The sequence below is a fragment of the Ceratotherium simum genome, chromosome 33 (genome assembly GCF_057802395.1).
Source record: "Ceratotherium simum simum isolate JZ-2026a chromosome 33, ASM5780239v1, whole genome shotgun sequence".
NCBI lineage: Eukaryota > Metazoa > Chordata > Mammalia > Perissodactyla > Rhinocerotidae > Ceratotherium > Ceratotherium simum.
This window is the reverse complement of record NC_141932.1, coordinates 28757363-28764481: the sequence shown is the minus strand read 5'-3', so window position 1 is coordinate 28764481 and position 7119 is coordinate 28757363.

The window sequence follows — 7119 nt, the reverse complement described above, 5'->3', positions numbered from 1 at the left end:
ACACACAACGCACCCGCATAATCACACAGTGCACATGAGCGCGTGTTCACACATGTACTTGGTACACATAAACACACACACAAATGACACGTGCACACAAACACAGGCACCAACGAGCACACATGCAAACACACATGTACACAAGCACTGGCACACACTCCGCACTCTCCCCAGGCAGCCTCGAGGATGGATGGAGAAACACCTCGGGGGCCAGTCTGGCGTGAGCTCAGCTGGGGCAGGCAGCCCCTTCTCCACCCTCTCAGTTGTGGCGGCTCCTCTCCTCCATGCCAGCCTCGTCCCCGACCTGGACTGGTGGGGGGATGTGTGTGGGCAGAGTGAGGGGCAGCTGGAGGGCCTGGCCACCTCTGGGAGTGCTCTGGGCAGAGGCTGGGGGTGGCAGTGTGGTGGACTCACTCACTGCATCTTTCTGAGGCGGGAGGGAGCCTGGATTGTGCCTGCACCCCAAAGAGGAGAGCTGGGCATAGAGTGGGACGGGGGACTGCCTGACTCCAGGTGCTACAGTCACTGTCATGTTGGGATGACCCGGGCTCAGGTCAGAACCTCTGAGCTGTCCACCTCCCACAGGAAGCCAGCCCAGCCCGCAGCCTGCTGTCCTCTCGAAGGGGAGGTTGGCTTATCTACGCCTCAGTTCCCGACTCCCCCAGGCCCATCATCGCAAATCCCTGAGGGCTTTGGGGGCTGCAGACGTGGGCTCCTGGTCCCTGCTGTCCCCCTGGCCACACAGGCCCAGGCACGCTGGAGCATCAGCTCAAGGTGATGACTGAAAGCTCTCGTGGTATGACAACCCTACCTGGGCCATGAGAGGGGCTCTGTAGCCCCTAGCCCCTCATCCCAAGAAGCCTGCTCTGGGGTGGGCTCTCCTGAGTGCAGCTTGCTGATCACCAGCCCATGCTCAGAGCCCTTGGCAGGGGACAGAGTTCTGTCACCTCCCCCACCAGATCAATACCTCCAAGGCTGCCGTCAGCAAATCTTTGACTTCTAACCCGGCCACACACTGTGACCTCTGAACCTACGGGTCTTTCCACCAATCCTCGCCTTGGTCTCTGGGGTGGATGAGGGGTGACCCCCGGCTCCAGTCCAGGTGATGAGGGGAAGGGGTGTGAGGCCATCAGTCTCCAGGGCCCAGCCTCTTCCTTGCACTCCATACTCGGGGCGCAGTCAGCAGCTGCCCCCAGGGCAGGTGGGCTGCCGGTTCTGTGAGGGGCCCTGTCAGGCAGGGGAAGAGGCTGGGCTTGGAGCTGAATGTCACAAGCAGCCAAGGGCCGTACATGAAGGATCTGGAGGCTCCCTCTGGGACCCAGGCCTTGGGAGGTCCAGCAATCAGGGAAGGGACCCTGGGCTGCCAATCTGCTTTCCAAGGCTAACGAAGGCATTCCCCCTCCCCCCACAAATTGCTCTGCACCAGGCCTGCGGCCTGAGGCTCCAAACCCCCATCCTCAGTGTGGTCCTGGCTGAGAAGGACCCCCAGGACAGGGAGGAGCGCAGCCAGGGATGGCACACAGCCCATATTGGCTCCACAGCCAAGGCACCATCCCATAAGCCTCTGGCAGATGGAGGGACCCTGTCTTCCCCATCCAGTGGGTCCCCTCTCTGCAGCCATCCTCCTGACCAATCTGGGTCCCAGCAGCCCTGACCCCAGAATGCAGAAGGGACTCTCAGTGTGCTCCCTGGGCCCTGTCCCCTTTGTCTCAGCCGGGAAGGTCACTGCTCTGGCCACCCTGTCCTGCCTGCTCAGCCCGCTCCAGCCCGGGGGGTAGGGTGTTTAGTCCATTGTCCCTTTGAAGTCCCCTGTGGACCCTGGCAGCCTCACGCCTTGAACCACCCTGGGATGCAATTTGTGGAGTCCTGGGCTCCCAGGCAGACACCGCTGTCCCGAGACTGCCCCAGAGGGTCTGGCCAGGACAACAGGACCTGCCAGTCACTCACCATGTGACCCTTACCTGGCTGCCTTCCTTTGCACCTGGAGTGTCTCCACACTGGCTCCTGCTTCCAAGAGGAGACGCCCTCCCCCACATGGGTGTTTCAGAGGCCGTGGGGCCCTGCAGCCCTGTCCTGGGTCTGTCTGGATCTGCAGTAGGGGAAGGGACAACGGCTCAGAAAGTCCAGCAATGAGACCCCCCCCAACCCCGCCCCAGGAGAGGAAGCAGGCAGGGGAGGAGGAGGAGGAAAGAGAGTGGGGAGAGGAACAGAGGAGCAGGATGGACAGGGCTGCCCGCTAAGATGGGAGAGGCAGGTGCGGGAGACTGGAGGTGGGGCAGCTGAGGCTCAGAGCGTGGGGAAGGGGAGGAGCCGGGACGTGGTTTAGGTGGGCCTGATGCAGGGCCAGGAGTCCTCATTTTGCCCCTGACTCCGTCAGCCTCCACCCAGGCCTCTGGCAGGGCCGGCCCTGGGGGGGTTCCTGGGCACCGCAGGGGCCCCTCAGGCCCTGCCTGGCTGCCTCCCTGGGCCTTTCTCAGGAGCCAGGAGGGACGGGACCGGCCTGGGGCGGGAGACTGGTTGGGCTGGCCCTGGCAGGTGGGTGTGCGGGCAGCAAGCCCTGAGGTCAGTGGGTGGGGCAGGGGGGTCCGGAGACCCACTTCCCCCACCTGGCATCGGCCGGCCATGCCCTGGGCCACTTGTCTGCCCCCAGGTGGTCCTCTGTGCTGTCGGGGAGCCTGTTTCTTCTCTGCCTGGGACTCGGGCCAGTCAGGTGGGAACCGCCTGCGTCAACCCAGCCTTGGGGTCCTGGACTAGAGAAGGTGGTGAGAAAGACAACAGTAGTAGTGGTGTGTGGGCGACCCCTCTTTGCCTGCCTTGGACTAAGCCTGGTGCCTGGGACCCCACCCAGGCCCGGAGAACTGAGACTCAGAGAGGGGAGGGACTCAGTGCCCCTGGGAGGTGGAGCTGGACTCGAATCCAAGGCCGCCGAGTGGAAATCCTGCTCTAGGAGCAGACAAGCAGCACGGGTCATGGGTCTGGGCTGTGCTCCTCTCCCCGCTCAGGTGCCCATGGTCTGGCTGGCTGGCCAGAGACGGCAAATGTGGCCCAGGCATGCCGGGCCCCTGGGGCTTTGGGAACATCTGGAGGGAAGGAGACAGACAGGGTGCAGATAGCACCACAGCCCCGGACCCTGAGATGTGCCCGCCCTGCCCTGCAACCCCCACAAGGGCTGGGGACTTTGTGGCCGCGCAGGGAACTCAGGCTCTTCCTAGTTCTGGTGAACACTCCTGGGGCCCCTAGTGCTCCCCATGGAGTCCCAGACTCTGCATAAGACACTGTACCACGTAGCCCAAATGGTCAGACCCGCAGACACACAGACCCACTACACAGACCCACACACACACACAGACCCACACATCACACACAGACCCACACACACATACAGACCCACACATCACACACAGACCCACACATACACACAGACCCACACACACACATACAGACCCACTACACAGACCCACACATACACACAGACCCACACATCATACACAGACCCACACACACACACAGACCCACACATCACACACAGACCCACACATACACACAGACCCACACATATACACAGACCCACTATACAGACCCACACATACACATAGACCTACACGCCACACACAGACCCACACGTACACAAAGACCCACACACAGACCCATATGTACACACAGACCCACACACACCACACACAGACCCACACATCACACACAGACCCACCACACAGATCCACACATACACACAGACCTACACGCCACACACAGACCCACACATACACAAAGACCCACACACAGACCCATACGTACATACAGACCCACACACACCACACACAGACCTACATACTACACACAGACCCACATGCCACACTGACACACACACCACACACTGACATGTGAACCACATCGACACAACCCACAGACACAGAAACCACACAGACACCACGTGCCACACATGGACATAGCCCACAGACACACATAGACCATGCTCTGATCCTGCCCACACTTGCCACACACATCCAGCCCCGCCACACACACACAGAGCCAGCCAAGTCACCCCGCAGGAGCTCTGGGGCCACACAGCCCTTCCCCCAGTCCCAGAGGCTCTCAGCCTCCACTTGGCAGAACCTGGAGCTCAGGGAGGGCAGGGTGTCTGGGCTGAATGCCTGATGGGAAAATTCCAAGGGGAGGCCAGGGCTTCTAGGGGGACGTTCTGTGGGCTGGGGGGTCAGGGGCTTAGGGTGCACTTTGGGGTGGGTGGCTGGATGCTGAGGTCTGGGGCTGGGGGATGTGTCTGCACCCCCTGTATCCTTCAGAGTGGGGGCTGTCTCCTCCCTGAGACTGCCTTGAGGGACCTCTTGCCCCCTCCAGGGCTAAGTATCTCTCTCCACCCCCCTGGGATGTGGGTGCGCACAAAAGAGACCCCGGTCTTTGATTCCCCACGTATCCCTTCATGGCTGACCTGGGGTGGCCTGGGGGCCCCAGCCTGCTGAACTCCTGGCTTGGAACACAGGAGTTCAGAGGGAGGGGTCCCCACATCTTGTGCCCAGAGCAAGGGGCCTGGCCCACAGGGGTCACCCCTGGCCTGGGCCAAGACCCACCATCCGCTCCAGGGCGTAGAGAAAGCCTTTCCCAGACGCCGTGACCAGGCCAGCCTCGGGCCCCTGCCTCTGAGCTGGTTGAGGCAGAGGTCCCGTCCTGAAGAGCAGGGCCCCGGAGACCTCTGACCCACTGTATCTGCCTGCCTTCCACCGCCGGAGCCAGATTCTTCTGTTGTAAAACACCCAAGGCTCCCGTGAATGCCTCACGGGCCATCTGTGAATGAGTTGGAGGGGGTGGGGGCGCTGAAGGCAAGTGGGGCCCTGGTGGGGAGGGCTCCCAGGAGGAAGTGGTGTTCACTGGTCCTGTGGGGCTCCTCCCAGAGGTCAGGCACAGTGGGCAGTGGGATTCTGAAGCGTCAAGGCTGCTGCCCCTACCTGGCTGGGGCCCAGAATGGCAGCAACAGGTTTGCAAAAGGTGGAGCAGGTGCTGGGCTCTGGCTCATGCAGCGCTTCCCGGGTGGCCTCCCTGCCCTCCTGGGCAGAGCAGGGCACTCACTGCCCACTGGCAACACTGCCCACCGAGGGTCACCACTGTTGGCGCCAGTCACCGCCCGCCAGGCTTCACTCCAGCAGGGGTCGGCAGTGGCGGTGGTAGCAGCCACTAGGTCTTTGGAGTAAGAACCTGGACATGCAAAGCTGGCAAAGGCCTTCAGGATTCCTGAGAGGACCCTGCCTAGCACAGCCCCGTGGGGCGCTGAGGGTGAGCGACCCCTTCTCTCCCGAGGCCCCCAGGCCTGAGTCTGGTTGGACCCCGGCCCCGCTCCTGGTCAGCCGCAGGCCACAGTCCCCCAGCCCCGGGCTCTAGCCCTTTAGGAGGATGGCGGGCCGGCCTGTCTGGGCACGTTGTGTTCACAGCCAGGACAGTCTGGAAATAGGAAGTGGTCCCCAGCGCCAGGCGGGTGCCCGCTGCCACTCTTCCCCGGGTGTGGGGACGGCTGCTCCTGGGAAGGGCCTTAGTCACCCGCCGACGGCTGCCGGGAACCCCGTGCCCAGCCTCTGGGAAATGCTGCAGGCCCTCCAGCTGGGCCCCCGAGGCTGACTCAGAGGTCCACACTCCTGGGGCACCCGTGAGGAACCAAACTCTGCTGGAGGCATCTACTCATTATCCCAACTCCTCTTCCCAGGACCCCTGCCAGGCAGGCAGGCCCGTGTTACAGGTGGGGAGGCTGGGGCAGAGACCTGCTCAGCTAACAGCGGGCAGTGCCAACTTGAGCTGGGCACTGTCGGAGCCCGGGATCTAGCTGTGAGGGCAGTGAGGCCCCGGCCCCAAAGCCTGGCCAGGGAGCCGCTGAGAGGATGGCACCAAGAGAGCCCTGTGGGCTACGGGGTCACTGGGCGGGCTGGCATTGTCCACTCCCAGTGCCCACTGGGTTTTCAAAGTTCCCCCCAAGCATCTATTGAGTACCCACTGTGCGCTCTGTGCTGTGCCGGGCACTGGGAACACAGTGGTGAGCAAGACAGGCTCATTCCTGCCCTTGGGAGCTGACATTCTGTGCAGAGACAACACTCAACCAGCACACAAATGAGGAAATGGGATCTTTTCAGCTTTTGATAAAGGCCGTGAAGAAGACGAATCAGAGTGATGAGGGAGAGGAGAATGGCTAGGGGCGGGGAGCTTTAGCTAAGGGAGTCAGGGAGGGGCTCCCTGGGAGGCGATACTTGAGTCAAAACTTGAATGACAAGAAGAAGCTGACAAAATGAATATAAGGGGGAAGGGTGTACCAGGCAGAGGGAACAACAAGTGCAAAGGCCCTAGGGCAGGAACAGGTTTGGAATGTTTAAGGAACAGACGGGAGCCAGATAACAGTGGTTCCAAGGTGGAGGCCACATGCACCATGCAGATGGCCTGAGTCTAGTGCCCAGATCTGAGTGGGGTGGGTGTCTGTCCTTAGCTCTGGGTTGCCAGCTCCAGCTCCAGTCAGGGAAGCTGCGCTGGACCTTGCAGTGGGTGGAGAATTCCTGCCTCCGAGGACCGACATGCGGAGTCCTAGGACTTTTCCCCCACATCTTCCCAGAGGACAATCTGGGGATAACAGGAAGTGACGACAGCTTGACTCCACCGTAATAGATGGCAGACCCATTACCCTCTGTGCTTCCAGGCCAACCCACAGGACCCCTGGTCTCAGATGGGAGCTTCTCAGAGTGGTCCTGGGGCAGCGGTAGGCATTCTGCTTCTCCGGCTCCATTGCAGCCTTTCCCTGACCAAGGGCAGCCAGAGTGTGGCTGAGCCTGTGGATAGCCTCTGAGCAGAGGGCAGTGCACACTTGCTGGCCGCCCACCAGGGAGAAGGAGCCATGGAAGGCTGTGTGGGAAGCACAGGTGTGTGTCCCCTGATCCAGGGGTGGGTGTCTCGTAGGGAAAGAGAACATAGAAGTCCCAATAAACATCATCTAAGATAGTTCATGGGGAGCTCATGGGGGAGAGAAGTCGCGTCTGGTGAGGGGTCAGGGGAGACACAGAGAGGTAGCATCTGGGTGGAGCATAACGAACGGTTCAGGTGGAGATGTCGGGAAGGGGTGGCTGTGTCCAGAGG